The 18,025-nt window shown below is 38.0% G+C and overlaps 2 protein-coding genes across 8 annotated transcripts in view; both read right to left on the minus strand.

The window, feature by feature from the left end:
- Pfrx (6-phosphofructo-2-kinase) overlaps positions 1 to 8,992 on the minus strand; it is an 84,183-nt gene extending 75,191 nt beyond the window's left edge. Inside the window, exon 1 of one of the 2 annotated variants that reach the window (XM_067781531.1) lies at positions 8,886 to 8,992. The gene's annotated coding sequence lies outside the window, so the exon portion shown is untranslated. The remainder of the gene's footprint in view (positions 1 to 8,885) is intronic. The other variant, XM_067781526.1, reaches the window with a different exon arrangement.
- LOC137249732 (uncharacterized) overlaps positions 1 to 16,423 on the minus strand; it is a 161,658-nt gene extending 145,235 nt beyond the window's left edge. For 5 of the 6 annotated variants that reach the window (XR_010952516.1, XR_010952515.1, XM_067781522.1 and 2 more), the window contains exon 1: positions 15,482 to 15,863. The gene's annotated coding sequence lies outside the window, so the exon portion shown is untranslated. The other variant, XM_067781521.1, reaches the window with a different exon arrangement.
- Positions 16,424 to 18,025: the final 1,602 nt, after the last annotated feature.

The raw sequence follows: 18,025 nt of genomic DNA on the forward strand, positions 1-18,025 counted from the left end.
AGCAATACAAAGGTAAAGACACCATCCTTTGACGGTTCTGTTCCTTTTCAGGTCTTTAAGCTACAGTTTGAGAAGACCGCAGCAGTGAACCAATGGAATGCGGAAGATAAAGTTGCTGCACTGTTCGTGGCATTGAAGGGGCCAGCAGCGGAAATCCTACAGACGATTCCCGAAGGAGAGCGGAACAATTATGAAGCATTGATTGCTGCTGTAGAACGACGTTATGGAAGCGAGCATAGAAAACAGATATTCCAAATTGAGTTGCAAAACCGCTACCAAAAAGCAAATGAGACATTGCAGGAGTTTGCTTCGGATGTTGAAAGGTTGGCACATTTGTCAAATGCGGACGCACCCGTGGAGTACACCGAGAGGGTAAAAATCCAGAGTTTTATAAATGGCATACGGGACGTAGAAACGAAGCGAGCGACATATGCAAACCCAAAACCCACATTCGCAGAAACGGTATCCTATGCACTGACTCAAGAAACAGCGTCGCTATTGAGTAAGCCAGTTTTCAAAGCACGCCTTATGGAAGTAGAAAGGCCAGATTGGGTAGACGCAATATTGGAGGCGCTGAAAGGATCGCAAAAGCGGAGTGAAAAAGTAATCAAATGCTTCAAATGCGGGAAGTCCGGTCACATTGCACGTCATTGCGATCTTGGTCCTAATAGTTCCAACAATGGGGGTGGCCGTAAACGCAAAGGTGGAGGAAATGAGCAAGAGCGTGTCGGATGTAAAGAACGAAAACTTGCCCCAGCTATTGAATGTCCTGTGATATCTGTGTCGCAAATTGGTAGAAAATCGAGCAGTCTTACCGTCAGAGGGAATGTGGATGGCAAAGAACAAGTACTGACTGTAGATACGGGCGCATCTCATTCCTTGATCCGATCTGACTTGGTCAACAGGAGAGTAAAACCGTTACCTGGAGCAATGTTGCGTACGGTCACTGGCGAGTATAACCAAGTTCAGGGAGAAGTGATATGTGAAGTATTGATTGAGAAGGTCATGGTGCTACACAAATTTGTTGTGGCGGAGATTGTTGATGAAGTTATATTGGGAGTGGATTTCTTGGTTGACCATGACATCAAGATCGATATGCAGAGAAGGGTGATGCGTTATGAGAACCAAGATGTGCCACTTAACTTTAGTTTGGAAAAAGGGTTCAGCAGTAATCGGGTACTGGTGGAGAAGACTCGACGAAGGCCACGAAATTCAAAGGTAAAGGTTGATGGAACAAATGGGCCAAACAAATCAAAACCGAAGGTACCTGTGAGAGAAACGCTGGCATTGAAAAGCCCTAACGGACGTACTGAAACGAAGAAAGAATGCAAGGGTGGTTTCAAGCCAAGGAACACTACTGTTGTGAAGCGTCGGAACAATACTGATTATGCAAAGCAAATCCGTCCAGCGCAAGCTCTGCGAAGTAGTTCTTCATTGGCCGAGCAACAGAGTGCGAGGGAACGATCCAGGATAAGGAGTAGTAAGATGAAACACAGTTACGGCAAGGAAAATAATTCGGAAGGTTTCCGGGAGGGAGATGTGGTACTGTTATACAACCCTCACCGGCGGAAAGGTGTTCCATCCAAATTTCGGTGTAGTTGGGAAGGCCCATACAAGGTTGTGAAGAAGATCAGTGATACCATCTACCGCATACAAAGCATTGAGAAACTACGGAGTAGAAGAGTGGTACATTTGGCGATGCTAGCAGCGTTTAGATCGAGAGATTTGTCTGATCGGGACGATCAGACTTAGGTGGAGGGCAGTGTAACGAATGTTAGCAGCACTGAGCGATGCTATCGTCTCTAAGCCGATGCTAAGCAGTGACGTGAATGCACATCAATAATTCAATCATTATGTATTTACATAAACGAGACAATAATTGCGTCTACACATATGTACCATGTACGAATACGAGCAGCGGAGAGTCATTGCACTAACACATGCATATATCTGAGAAGTTTGAGAGCTACTGGACTAGTAGATTCTGGAAGCGCCTAAAAGATGTATAAAATTGTGTAATTTTAGTTATAGCTGAGAAGTTTGAGAGCTCATGGACAATGCTAGTAGATTCTAGAAAAATGCGAACGAGGAAACCAAAGAGTATAAAAGGCGACAGATGTAGAGGCGCTGTAATTCAGTTTGAGTTGAGCTATCAATCAGTTTGATTAAGCACGCGATCTGGCGGCCAATAGTAGAGTTTCATTTGAGTTATCAATCAGTTTGGTTATTAAGCCAGCGAGTAGCAAAGTATAAGTGTTATTGCGAAGTACTTTAATAAAGGCCATTTTTCCATTGTTCAATATTGGAGTTATTTATTCAACAGTTTAGCGATACGAACCTAGCAAAAGGGCAAATAAGAGGATTTGCAGCAAATTCGTTACAATATGTTAAGGTGACCAGGCGTTCGTAGTTTCCAGAAATTTTGTAAACCTCTTTCAATCACAACTTGTTTATTATCGTCCGTTTGTTGCTGTTTTCGCTTTTGCTTTGTTTACCCGATATGATTCCCGCTACACCACCACAACAAAAGCGTCGCCTGAGCATCAAAATGTCCCCTTCTGCTAAAGCTGTGAAGGTTGATGACAGTGCAGTTATCACACTCAAAGCAGTATATAACAGATTGGAGGAGGTGGAGAAGAAGATGCTAGAGCAGCTGCACCCGCTTATTGAGTGTCGCGAAAAGAATAGAAGTTGAAGTAAAAATTAATAATCGAATAAATGAAGAGGTTGCGTCGCTCATGGCAGCGCACAGTGTTTCGTGTAGAACAAGCTAGCTGGACAAAATTATTTTATGAGATTTTCCGTTTCATATGCAGTCATTTATTACAACTACGTCATTTTTTTTCAGCCATATGTTCTTTTTTTTTTTATTTTTTTCCAAAATTTTACTTCATATGCATACATTTGCTTATTTCATATACAGTAACTCATGTGAATAAGTGACATAGATCCAAAAAAATTTAAAGGACTTAAGAATATTACTTTATTGTACTTAAATTGAATGGAAAACAAATCTCAATACTCTAAAAAATTCTAAAAATTCGGAAAAAAAATTAAAATTTTTTATGAAAATTCGTCGAATTTTTTAAACATAATTTAGTTTTTGTTATAGATCGTGACAAATTTTCTTATGGGAAATTAGTTAAAATAAATTTGCGAAAGCGAAAATTGTAAGAATTATCCAAAAAGGGGTGTCTACTTATTTATGTGAGTGACTGTACATATGTACATACATATTTTGTATTTATTTGAGTGTTTATCCTGGCACTACAATTTTTACAGAATTATTTTATAGTACCAGTCAGGAATGTAAAAGTGAATTACAATAATAATAATACCAATGTAAATAAATGAATTAATTATGTGAAAATTACTTATTACAAAAACTTAAAATTAAAGTATCATACAAAGTAGAAAAGACAATAGATTTAAATTGAATAAAACCTGATCCAACAAAAAGTTATAGGGTAGGTTATCTTTTATAATTATGTTATTATTCGCTATCATCACTTTCATTGGATGAGTCACTTGTGGAATAGTCATGAACATCAGCAACACTACTGTGAAAGCTTGAAACAACTGGGGTATTTATTGACTCCTCAACATTATCGGGGGACAGTAAATTTAAGACTTCTGAAGTCAGACTTTTAAATTTTTTCTTAGGTATCTCCCTAAAACTGTTAACTAAAGGATCCGATGTTATAAGCAACATATTCATAAGATCTCTATTCGTGGCTTCACGCGACTGCTTTTGTGTGTTATCAGCCCTGAATCGTCTCAAATCTTTGTTACGGGCTTCCTGTGCTTCCTCGGAAAGTTGACCAATAGGTAAAATTGCTGATTTTATAATATCAGTACTATGCACTAAGAATTTATGAACTGTAACAGGCATATTAAACCATGGATAGAGATCTATGTATAGTTTTTTAGTCTCGACCGCAAATTTTTCAAATTTTTGGATATTTATATTGTACCCAGATGCTAATGCGCGAAGGAGTGTGTGAATCTTTTGATGAGCGTTACATCCAATCCCGTAATCTCAGCACTAGCCTCAGAATTTTCGAAAAACCTACGAGCAGTGTTGTCGTCATTGGTATTGCCGAAACCTGGTTTTGGTTTATCTTCATCAATCCATTGTATGTACCTGTTTTTATGCCTTGGTGACTGGTGCGGTAGGTTGTGGCAGGTTGAAGTCAATGATCTTCGCCTTTTTGCTTTTGGTGTGATCTTGTTGACCTTGCGCGTTTATTTTTGTTTGTTTTATGGCTACGTGTTTGTTCCCTGTACCAGGTAATTGGTTTTGCCGTTTGTAGATCAGCTTTAAAGGTTCAAATATCTCGTCGGAGCTGGTACGTACATACATCCTATTTGATATGTAGAGATAACTAAATCTACAAAAAAAAAAATTAAAAATAGATGTGCAAAGAATTCGCAATGGTTTTTTCTTTCGACTATTAGAGAATACTTGCGACTATAACATATGTAAAATTAAGCCCGGATGTCCGCGGATGTATGTAACTTTTTTGTCCCTAAAAGGGAAAAAATACCTTTTCTTCTTAATAACGGAATGTTAAATATATTGAAAATACTCTAATCGTGAAAGAATTACTATTAAAAAATTTTACTTACCTTCGAGCTTAGAATCCATCAAAAAAATTATGTAAAAGTGTTCACTTAAAAGAAATATGAATCTTAATATTCAACAAGAATTTTGCAAATTAATCAATGCATTTTACGGCCACTCCTGCCTTCTTACTTCAATTACTCAATATATATGAGCAAAAATATCAAAAAAAAAGCAAAAATCCCGTTATTTTCTCATTACACTTTTCTTGGAATAAGAACTTGGTTTTTGTCCAGCTAGCTTGTTCTACACGAAACACTGTGCAGCGGTAGCTGATACAAATACAACCATCGCGACATTGAGAGAAAGAATTCAAAAATCGGAAGAAATGATTGAGGGGTTGAAAGCGGAGCTAGCAAGGGGGAGCAAGCAGATATCTATGCCCGACATTTCCACTGACGCCGTCGCATTTGGCGTCCCTTTTAGAGAAGGGGAAAATCTAAAAGCTGTTTTTAATCAAGTTTGATTTCCATTCCCCGCAAATAAGGGACATCTTTCGAACGCGGCTATCGATTGCGAGCAACAGTAGTGCTATCGTGATAAAATTTCACTCCCCCATTGATCGCAACCGTACTCTGCGCGCCTTTGATGACTATCGCAGACGCATGAAAAAAGCTGTCTCACTGCAACCCCTTGGTATCCAGTGGAGTTTTCAATTATATGAGAGCCTTACACGGGAGAATCGAGTGCTCTTGCAAACGACGATACAATTGCGACGTGGCGGTAAGCTGGCATCGGTATTCACTGTACGAGGATGTGTCCAGGTTAGGGAAGAGAAAAACAGCCAACCAACCGAAATATGGTGTGAGGAGGATTTGGCACAGTTTCGCTAGAGCACAAATTGACATGCTTGCTTGTTTATGAATTGTTTTATTATTATTTTTATTATTGCAATGTAAAGATAGCGCAACTATATTTGTTTTGGTTATGTTTCCTTGTACGAGTTTGCTTATATAGCCTTAAAGTTGCTTTTGCCTTTTTCGCTCATCTCTCTAGTGGATGTGTGTGATGGAAGTGCGATTGGTATTGAAGACAATATCCTTGCAATGCTCAACATGCTTTGTGGCCGGCAAAAGGGGCTTAATGTGGTCCACTTCAACGCGCGAAGCTTAAATAGTGAGAAAAATTATATCATCAGAGGTATATTTCAGTTTTCTTCCATTGATGCCACCTGTGTTTCTGAGACCTGGTTTAGATCCGATATTAAAGATGCCGTATTTGACATTAAGGGATATAAACTTTAAAGAAGCGACCGAAAAAATAAGAAGGGTGGTGGTGTTGCTATTTATATAAAAAACTATTTGAAAACTTGCTTGGTACCAGGATTATCTGTTATCTATAGAGCATCTGTTGGTTGAAGTTTCAAGTCCATCGTCCAAAGTTCTTATATCGTGCGTGTATAACCCCCATAAGTGTTGTAATGTCCGTGAATATTTTACATTGTTGTCGTCTGTAGCTGTTGACTATAATGATATTATTGTTTGTGGTGATTTTAACGTAAATCTGTTATGTGGTGATTTGTATTATCGTCGTTTGATAGATGAGGTGTCCGGTGCTGGTCTTGATGTTGTAAACGTGTCTATACCCACTAGGTATGGACCTAATTGTAGTCCTAGTCTTCTCGAATATTTCATTGTGTCTGACAAGTCCATTGTTTTGAAGTTTGACGAGATGTCTTTTGTATCGGACCACGGTCTAATTTTCTGTGCCTTTGATCTAAATTTTGACCGACGTAATGTTATGCCTAGTACATACTCCGCGCCTGATTGTCGCTCGCTCAATGCGGACAATCTATTGGAAGACAGCAGGTATTGACTGGTCTGCATGTTGGCGACTAAGCTCCTTACCTTTTTGAATGAAACTATCTTGCGATTATATAGAGCTCATGTACCGATGCGTATATATCATGGCAGATCCTCTTCGTGTCCCTGGTTCAACGTGTCGGTTCGTGCAATGATAATAAGGCGGAATAAGATATATTCTCGCTTCAAAAGGTACCGAATTGAGGTAAACTGGCGAGCCTACAAGCTCGCGCGAAATGAGTGCACGGCCCTTATTAAGCGTGAGAAGTGCAAGTACTTCGGCAAGATGCTTGACTCATCACTCCCGAACCATGTCTTGTGGCGTAACCTAAAAACCCTCCGGGTGCATGTAAGTGATAGTCCAGATTGTACCCTAAGCCCTGACATCCTGAATGATGCCTTTGTGAGTCGTGTCACCCCAATTCATGTTAATACATCCCCCATATCCTGTCTCTCACCTTCTGTGCCTGCTTGTCAAATGTTGGAGTTCAGAACCATCTCAGAAGTTGAAATAGCACAATGTATCTGTAAAATAAAATCGAATGCAATTGGTGATGACTGCATCCCCATAAAATTCGTAAAAATTCTCGTGCCATATATTTTACCAACGCTCGCTCACGTCATAAATCATAGCATAACTACATCGTGCTTTCCTGATGCTTGGAAGATCACTACAGTGCAACCAATTGCAAAAACCAGTCCGCAAGTAGTCCTGGTGACTTTCGGCCTATAAGCATCTTGCCTGCGCTTGCTAAAGTGTTCGAAAAGTTGTTGTCTGAGCAAATACATGAGCATATTGGTAAACTGAAACTGCTGTCCCCGCATCAGTCAGGCTTTAGAGCCAATCATAACTGCTTCACTGTCGTATTAAAAATCCTGGACATTAGAATTCCTTTTGACAAAAACCAACTGACTCTATTGTGCCTCTTAGATTTTTCTAAAGCTTTCGACTCGGTAAACCATGACTTACTCTGCATGAAGCTAACTAATTATTTTGGTTTTGGTATTTCCGCAACGCATCTTATGCGGGGCTATTTAGGGGGAAGAACTCAACGTGTCAAAATTGGCTCACAAAGCGAAAACGTAAACAATCCTTGCGGAAAGAATAAATCTTCATAAAGTATTTTAGGCCAGTGCAATGAAATTCGCATCCATAAAATTCAGAAAATGTCAACTATATTCCTGTAGGAATCCCTTTTAACAAAACTTGCTGGCCACGGCAGGGAATTGGCCAAAAGAACGACAAAATCACACTTACAATTATGAAAGCACTCAAAAAAATATAACACGGCGGCAATATATTCTATTGCTTTTTTTTGTACAAAATGGTGTGGATAATAAAATATAAGCGTTTTTCAGTGTTTTTTACAAATTTTCTTTAATTTATTTTGTTCCAATGTTCACACATTCCGTACAAACGGCTGATTTCGAATAATTATTGTTCTTCCTCTTCTCGTTACGATTCCGTCGTAATGCAGAATACCCAACTTCGATTAAAGCGGAGCGTAGAACGGAAACGTAATCGAAATGCAGAATAGGGGTGAATAATTAGTTTCCGTCCCTGGTGCTGCCACCTTTCTATTATTAAAATGAAATTTAAATGTCATTTATTTGGAGTCGTTAAAACTAAGTTAGTGAGTAGTACAATCGATAAGGCAAGCGACAAAATCGTTAATTAAAATCTCAACAAATCGCATCGTTATAAGTTAGTGAATTCCACTACAGGTGTTATCCCAACAGCTGATTGTTTCTTCTTTATTATTTTCCATACAACGCCTTGTATACCATATATGTCAGTTAATCGAAATCAATGAAAGTTTTGACTAGACATTCTTCTGCACGGCGACTTGGCTGAATTCGCTTTGCCAACATCCCACATCCCAAAAATTTATGTATCAAGTCTTTTCATCACAGCCCATTTCGATTTTACTACTTTATCAACAAAACAGGTAAATGGTATTAAAATTACACTATTTACCATTTTTATTAGTTACATTATTTACTATTTATTTTAGTTAGTATAGGGAACAAAGCATAATTGATTTGTTCATTTTAAGATGGCGCCAGTGTCGCTCAATTACCGTTCTCCATAAAAAATATATTCAATCTACTCATAATGCATAAGATTGAGTAGAACGCATCTACATACATATATGAAAATAGTAGATTGTGCCGGGGCTTTAAGTTGCCAGAAATGCAATAACACCAACCACACTACATTCACTGATATTGACTGTTAACCTCGAGCAGAGTACAGCGCTGTAAACAACAGGGAAATGTTTACAAAACAGCGGCTATACTCTACACTGCATTATCACCACGGGATGCCATAACAAAAGTAGGGAGAAAAAATAAACCCGCAAAAAAAAAACAAAAGCATAGTCGCAATGTTAAAAAAAAGTTGCTTGTACAAACATACATTTAATACAATGAATATTTGTTTGTGAAATTCGTCTCACCTTAACTTATTATGGCAATGACACAGCACCGTTTGCGACAACACAATTTAATAAAATTTATGCATTTATACAATTTTAACTCAACAAAATGTTGCTTTAATGTCTGCATGAAAATACCTTCCTGCAATACAAGGCGAAAAATTATTTCGATTACCAAAAGAAAATGGCAAAAAGAGATGTGATTAGTTGTACTCTATTAGTATCTCTTTTACACACATATGATATTCACTATTTTTATGCAGTTTGAAAAGAGATAAAACGAATACGCATATTAAAGCGCCAAATACACGACACGAACATTTCCGCGAACATTCCGCAATCTTGTTCGCAGCTTTGGCCATACACCATACGAACTTTTGGCCGAACATTAGCATTGTGAATGATGACAAAGTGTGATCCCTTCTGCATAAACGTCAAAATTCCAAAGTAATTGGATCACCTGATTTGTATTTGAATATCGCTGTCTCATTCTGTATCTCTTTCTATCACTCGCTGAAGATAGGCGCCGCCATATTAAACAGCCTGTCAAAACGCTGAAAAGTAGCCATATTGAACAGCCTGTCAGGCAGTTGACAGATAAGAGATCACACTTTGTCATCATTCACAATGAACATTAGTTCTCTTTCAGACAGCGATGAATACGGACAATTGTGCTGCAGCAATATTGCTCGCTGTGGCAATTAAGCGTAAAAAAAATTAAGCATAATCCTTATTCTTTTTAATTCTATTACAATAATCTTTGCTTTTTACTTGCCACAATTATGGCAAAGATTTATATATTTCAATAAATTCACTCAGAAATTTTTTATTGTCCATTTTACTTTTCCGCGCACGTCTGTTCCGTTCAGAAATTACTACGATTATGAGCTATTTCGCCGTACACGCACGAACAGTTCGCGCAAATGTTCGCCAAAAATTAAAATATTCTGATTTTTGGCGAACATTTGCTCGAACTGGCAAACACCACCATACACGACAGAAAAGGTCGCAGAAACATGACATAACGGGAATGTTCGCGGAAATGTTCGTGTCGTGTATTTGGAGCTTTAAGCGGTGGTGGTGTTTGCCAGTTCGCGCAAATGTTCGCCAAAAATCAAAATATTTTAATTTTTGGCGAACATTTGCGCGAACTGTTCGTGCGTGTATGGCGAAATAGCTCATAATCGTAATTTCTGAACGGAACAGACGTATGCGGAAAAGTAAAACGGACAATAAAAAATTTCTGAGTGAATTTATTGAAATGTATAAATTTTTTTTACGCTTAATTGCCACAGCGAGCAATATTGCTGCAGCACAATTGTCCGTTTTCATCGCTGTCTGAAAGAGAACTAACGTTCGGCCAAAAGTTCGTATGGTGTATGGCCAAAGCTGCGAACAAGATTGCGAAATGTTCGTGTCGTGTATTGGCCGCTTAAGGAACTGTGAATTGGCAAACATCGACAAGCCATAAAGGACAGTGATGCATTTATAGCGGACATAGCTCGAAAAAACATTCAATAGATATGTGAAACTCCACTAAAGACTATGGTCAAAGAGGATAGATATATCTAGATATATCTATCCTCTTTGACTCTTTATTCTTAATTATATATCTAGATTTCCCATATTAATATTTCTCTTCGATAACCGGTAATTATGATCAAATTTAGAACCCCAGCGGGTTAGGGGATCAGAATATACCCGCGGTAGGTATGCCTGTCGTAAGAGGCGACTAAAATACCAGATTAAATGGGGTTGTGTAGCGCAACCTTTCAGGTTGCCAGCGCAATATATAGCTTCTCCAAACCCAATTGTCAACCTCACCTATCCGCGGCGAATCCTGTTTCACTAACAGACGAGGCTCTGGCGACCCCAAGCTCCTCATGGAACTTGGAGGTAGGGAGGGAGGGAATGGCCTGAAGGTTTAATGTGGCCACATAAATCGTTCCCGAGAGGGTCGGGCTAGCACCTTAATGGTGCTATGGCACCGGAGCGTACCGGATTTGTATCCGGCAAAGGACCATCACATCGATAACACTCCCCAAAGCCTTCGGGGAGCATTCTTATCGCTACAACAACAACAACAACATCAAATTTTAGAGATGCGTATTTTTTTTTTTTTCATAGAAGAAGTTCCACCTTTAGAGTGTAATCTCTAAGTGGACGCACAAAATCAAAGAGCCGTGAAAATTTGACAGAAAATAATCTAGTTCCCAGGGATAGAACATATATTTTTATTTTATATATTTATAAACGCGTAGATTATCTTTTGGTGGTGGCATGTGTAAACGTGGTATTAGGCCTTACTACAACGCAGGTATCGTTAAAGTACTTATATCAAGTATCGGGAACCCGAAAGTATCGAACCAAAAAGACTCGATACTGAATTGGCAAGACAAATGTATAGATTAATAATAAACCAGACATTGCTATATCAATATCTTTGTCCCTAGTGACATTAAGGCCGGATTTAGAAAGAATTATTCAAGAGTTTCAGCTTTGAGAAAAGAGCTCTAAACTATCCGCCTCGTTTTACATTCGATGAACTTTGATAAGCCAGTCCGCACATAACTTAAAATTAAACTCATCTGTCAAAGCGTAGTACTGCGTAAAGCGCCTCAGGAATGATCAATACCAACTTTGATTATGAAGTTGTCCTCTTTTTTTACGAAAAATTTGTTCCAATTCACAAAACAAATTTGAGAGGGGCTAACATGCAGATCTATCAATTTGGTCGATTAGCTCCTTCCTTCCATGTAAACAGCCACTTATGGGAAATTCGATACGAAACTGCCAAAAAGTATCGCCATAAAAGTATCAGTTTAAAGTATCGGTATCGAATGTCAGAAGTAATAATATCGGGTAGTATCGTATCGACATTCGAGTATCTAGCAGTCGATTTGTTATATTACTTGCGTTCCAATGAAACCTGATCCTGATACCGATAAAAAATTAGCATGCAAATGAAAGAACAAAACTATGATCTATCTGAATCAATTACGGATCAGCAGGGTGGATCTTTTGATTTGGTTTTTTGTGGAATTTTTTTTCACAGCATACCCTCTGTACTTGGTACATACCACTTACAGACAGATTTATTTATTTATTTATTAGGCTACAAATTTAACAATGAATCAGACTAAATATAGTTACGGATTACAGATAATTTCAGGCATGCTTAACCAACGAAACTATATCATTTCGTTACGATAATCAACGTTTATTAACGTTAAGATCGTCAAATTAACGAAATGATTTCGTTTCGTTTTCTGCCATATCAAAACGAAATCAAATCGTTTATGTTGATTATTAATTTCAAACTATGCTGGCAAAGCTGATTGATGGCGGAGTTATTAAAGGTGAAAGCATTATCCAAGCTGATTGCAACTTTTCTCATGAATTTTGACAGTACGAACATTTCTCAGAGTATTTTTGACATTACCACCAACGAATTACACAAACAAATTACATAGAGTTTGTGTGTGTATGTGCGCTCGTTGTTGCCACCTTACGGCTTCACCATGGCTATAGCATTGCCAGCACAATTCAAACATAAAGTATCACGTTTTCGTTAACGTTTTTAACGTTAACGAAAGCTTTTCGTTTCGGTTAAAAACGAGATACAATTTATCTTGATAATTTCTTTATCGATAATATTTCGAAGTGTTTCAACGGAAACGGTGGAAATTTTTTGATAAACGATTAGCTTAACGTTAAGGTGCATCCCTGGATAATTTACAGAAGCATACAAATTGAACAAAATTATATTGTAAAATATGTATGTATATATATTATTAAATCAGTTGTCGGGATGGACTGTGACGCCGAGTAACGGGAATTGATTATTAGTGCTGTCGAAATGGACGTGATTTAGAGCAGCTGATGTACATATATGCACTAGGGCATTTCATATTTAACATTTTTTTTCCCCTCGACAACCCATAATTTTAGCTTGACGTGTAACAGCACCAGGCATTCCTGTACCGGATATATTCTAAGGCCCCAACCCCGCTGGGGGATTGTGATCAATATACAGCGCTTTAGCACCGCTTTTTGGTGCGAACTTTAAAATTTATGTGCCCTATAAACACAGCTTGGTTATGAGTAAATCTTTAAGTTTAAGATAAAATAACCTTTAATGAAACTAGCTTATTTTTTTTAATGAACGGCTTAAGCTGCAGACATTGGTGCGTTCTCGGTAACCGTATCGGTCACAAATAACCTACCCAGATTGTTAAATCCATCATGATATCGGTAACCTTATAACAATTCGACCAATCTTATGGGAATCAATGTAATCGATTAATGGTGCCGTATCGTAACGCTAAGGTCATAACCGTATCGTAGCCAACCAATTGGTTTTTGGTTTTCCGCCATATCCATAACCTAAAAATTATTGAGTTGGTGAATTTAATAACGTTTTGTAGATTTTATTCATTGTTTTGGATACGTTATGACTAAGAGACTTATTTTTTGTGGAATATGATTGTAATTTTTTGCGTTTTCTTAATTTTTATGAAATTTTCACTATTTTTGGGTTAAAGCGCCATTAATCGATCACAATGTATCGTATAAGGTTACGTTAGGGATACGACTACAGCGATGCGACAAACGGCACCAATGACTCATTAAAGGGTAATGCTATACGACAGCAAGACAAAAATCGGGACGTGTGTCAAAGGACGTTCATTTCTGCTTTCAGAATCGCGAGTCCACAACGGGTCCTTTAAACCCTTTTCAATCACTGCTACAACAACCCCTTTTCAACAGTTTTTAAACGTCTATTAGCGGTTATGAGTTTAAGTAAAGAATTGCAGGATTTATTTGTTAATGAATGTTTTTTTACACCTGTATACGTTTACGTTTGCGCGTTAAAAAAAAAACGCTTATCATCGTTTGGACACAAATCACACAAGATTTGTGCTCTCTTAGATAATGCTTAGGAGACCCATCTAGCGGAAGTGGTTAAATAACTAACTACAGAACAGGGTGTACCTAAAATCGGAGACACAAACCTCTGGTGGCCATAGTGTATAACATATAGCTGAATCGGTTGCGATGAATGTGGAGGTGAAACATAGACACATATTACAGTTACATCTGAGTATAATGCATATTGAAATTTAGTAGTACTAATTTTATGCGCAGCAATTTCAGAGGAGTTTTTAAAGTTTGACGCTTCGCAGTCCATATAAAGTTTAAGCGTAAACGTCTATAGATGTAAAAAAAAACACAGCTAATAAACCGATAGTTCGCAAAGTATACCACTATACCCCCAGCGGGTTAGGGGGTCAGAATATACCCGCGGTAGGTATGCCTGTTGTAAGAGGCGACTAAAATTCCGGATTCAAGGGGCTGTGTAGCGCAATCCTTCAGGTTGCCAGCGCAATATACAGCTCCTAATGGAACTTGGGGATGGGGAGGGAGGGTTGCCCTGAATCATCTTAATGGTGCTGTGTTACCGGAGCGTACCGAATATGTATCCGCCAAAGGACCATCACATCGATAACACTCCCCAAAGCCTTCGGGGAGTAACCTAATCGCTACAACAACAACAACTGCTGATACGCGTCCAAAAATATCGAGAGGTGGAAAAAACGCGTATTATTCTCTAGAACAATAATCAGAAGGCGGAAAAGAAAAATTTTATTTCTCCGAAGATGTTTGCAGTGGAAGTTGACGATTTTCATGTGGTTGTTGTAATGTTGGTGTACCCACAAAAAAAATTGTGAACATAAGTATATTGTTCGGATATAGTTTTGGCCTCCAAACCGGTGTTGGACCCACCCACGGTAATTTTTAATAAGCGCGGCCTAAGGCCGCCAACGCAGCAAGGTGTTCAGCGCAAAGTTACTATGGATACCACCCCCGGTTTCGGGTCTTTTTTCGGTTTTTCGTTAATTTCTTTTGGACGTGTTTTCGGATTATTAATACCAATCTCAAGACGCGTCGATTGATACCTCTCTCGATATTTTTGGACGCGTATTAGCAGTATCATGCTGTCGTAAAGAATTACCTAGAACACTATTCCCGCGATGTGAATACCTTAATCATACGATGTACAAAGAAGAACAACTGACTGATTCCAACTGGACACTTTAGCCAACTTTAGCTGCAATGCTTGATATTGGTAGTAGTGCAGTTTAGGGGCCCCACCCTAAAGTTGGGCCAAGATCTTCGAGTGAGGTATCAAAAGACGCGTATTAATCTCGAGAACAATAATCCGAAGGCGGAAAAGAAAAATTTTATCTCTGTCCGGAGATATTTGCAGTTGAATTTGGCGATTTTCATGTGGTTGTTGTGTGTACCCACAAAAAAAATTGTGCATCACCGTGGCGGTAGCCACGGCTATACCACACACCCGGACTTGGCATGGCGTAGCCCAGGGTTATTTTTTATAAGCGCGGCCGAAGGCCGCCAACGCAGAAAGGTGTTCTGCGCAGAAATACTATGGATCCCACCCCCGGTTTCGGAGGTACCCGTGGGTCTTTTTCGTTTTTTCGTTAATATCTTTTGAACGAGTTAAAATATCGTCGTTTGACACCTCTCTCGATATTTTTGGTAGCGTATTAGGAGTCGACCCCTCAACTAGACTATTACCGAATTGTTAAACTTACCATAATTCTATTAGTCAAGTATTAGTTTGTCAACAAGCCAGCTCTATTTGGAATAGCTATGTACGCTTATTCAACAGCAGAACGCATCGGCTGCAGTCGTTCTCATTCACAATTAAAAATATCCACTTCCTCAATTTGCACTTTTTTCTTTTCAATTTTTACCAATAAGCACATACATTTTACTTTTCAAAATAACTTCTTATTAACACGTTTCCTTTGTTTGATAAGGTTATCAACAGCAGCCAAACGAGCCCGTGTAAAAACAACCAAATATTCTAAAGCAATCTCCGACAACGTCAACACAAAATCCCGTAAAGCTTCTCATTCATCCCATTTACAGAAGACGATCAAATGACTACTTGCTATTGACACAATTTTCTATAGCAACCTTTTAAAACTTCAAGTTTGCACTTTAATTTATAGCACAGCAACTTGTTTTGTATCATTTATTCACAACTAAACCAGCTATATTTTAAGACCTTTTCTGTTTGTTTTCATTTGTGTTAACATACGATTTTTAATGTTTTTGCATTCTGAAAAATTGTTGATGAAGAACACGAAATACGAAACTTTTCTATACTATCCCTGCTGTCAAAACGCGTTCATCGGCTCAGCGGCCAACTCCAACAGCGCATAACACAATGTGAAAGAGTAAGATAACACATAGACACCAATTCATTCCTGTCGATGCATTTTGTATTCGTAAGAAATTGTTCGGCAAATACAATGTTGCTTAATTGGTATGCAGCATAACCAAATCAATTACTGTTTGTTCAAATATTTAATAATCCATCTATTTCACGAAATTTTCCCATTTACATCAGACTAAATTAAAATGTCTTTGTGTTTATTTTACAAATTAAGTGAGTTCACTCAAAGCAATTATGTACTCATTTTTGCTTGCACTTGGAACGCAAAAGAGATGCCTGCTGTGTTTGTTGGTTGATGTTAACAAAGGCTTGAAAGAGAAAATGCGATATGTGTGGAGCTTGACGACTGCGAAAATGCTCATTGTGAATATTTATACAGTGCTGCTATAAATTATTGCTGTTTTTCAATTGCCCAAAAAATACAATTAGAAATATCGAAGGAAAATTCTGAAGTTTATCGTGTCATGGAGGAACTATACATGTACATACATACAAATATATACACAAATTCCAAGTACTTTATTTTATTAAATTGATGGAATAATCTCAAAATCGTACAGCGCCGGAAGTTGAAATGTCAAATCGTAATCTAAAGTAGTGCCAGTCTGCTGATTTCCGGCGGTCACCTGTTCTTGGTTTCGACTTTGACTTTGCGTGCAACGTAATCTTAAGGCAAAATTAAACATCCTTTACCTTAACGACATAGTCGTAACCATACCCATATCCATAACAATCTCCAATGTAATCGATTAATGTTGCCTTAACCTAAAAATCGTGAAAATTTCTTAAAAATGAAGAAAACGTAAAAAATTACACATATATTCCACAAAAAATAAGTCTCTTAGTCATAGCGTAACCAAAACAATGAATAAAATCTACAAAAAGTTATTGAATTCACCAACTCAAATATGTTTAGGTTATGTATATGGCGAGAAACCAAAAACCAATTGGTAGGTTATGGTATGATTATGGCGTTAGCGTTATGGTATGGCACCATTAATCGATTACATTGATTTCCAGAGGTAGGTTCGATCAGCTGTTTTATCTGGTTATGGTTTTATGGTTATAAGTCACCATTAATTGGCCTTTTATTATGGTTATAAGTCACCATTAATTAAAGGCCAATTAATGGTGACTTATAACCATAAAACCATAACCAGATAAAACAGCTGATCAAACCTACCTTATGGAAATCAATGTAATCAATTAATGGTGACATACCATAGCGCTAACGCCATAACCATACCATGGCCAACCAATTGGTTTTTGGTTTCTCGCCATATCCATAACCTAAAAGTATTTGAGTTGGCGAATTTATTAACTTTTTGTATATTTTATTTATTGTTTTGGATACGTTTTGACTAAGAGACTTATTTTTTGTGGAATATGTTTGTAATTTTTTGCGTTTTCTTCATTTTTATTAAATTTTTACGATTTTTAGGTTAAGGCACCATTAATCGAACACATTGGAGATGGATATGGTTATGGGTATGGTTACGACTGTGGCGTTAGGGTTAAGGAAGTTTAATTTGGCCTTAAGCCCTTTATGCATGACAGTAAAGACCGCGGCACAATGAAATTTTTCACAAGCTTAAGCATTCCAGTAACATCGCCACTATCAACCAAGATATGTGTTTATAAATATGAAGGAACTTCAGACGATTCCCACTGCTGCCGATTCTATGTACCGGAGCAACTCTAGTTTTTTTCCCGACAAAGGGCTGTAATTTCTCCATACCCTCCTGCTACGGGAAGGTAGTGAACCTAACCCCGGTCCCAGGCTGTGATTCTGCTGCATATGTCGGAAAAGGATTTATCTCAGACAGTCATACCAAAGAGGATAGATAATTATCTATCCTCTTTGATTTTGCCCATTGTAAACTTTACCAAGTAG

Source organism: Eurosta solidaginis, chromosome 4, assembly GCF_040869045.1.
Source record: "Eurosta solidaginis isolate ZX-2024a chromosome 4, ASM4086904v1, whole genome shotgun sequence".
Classification (NCBI taxonomy): Eukaryota; Metazoa; Arthropoda; class Insecta; order Diptera; family Tephritidae; genus Eurosta; species Eurosta solidaginis.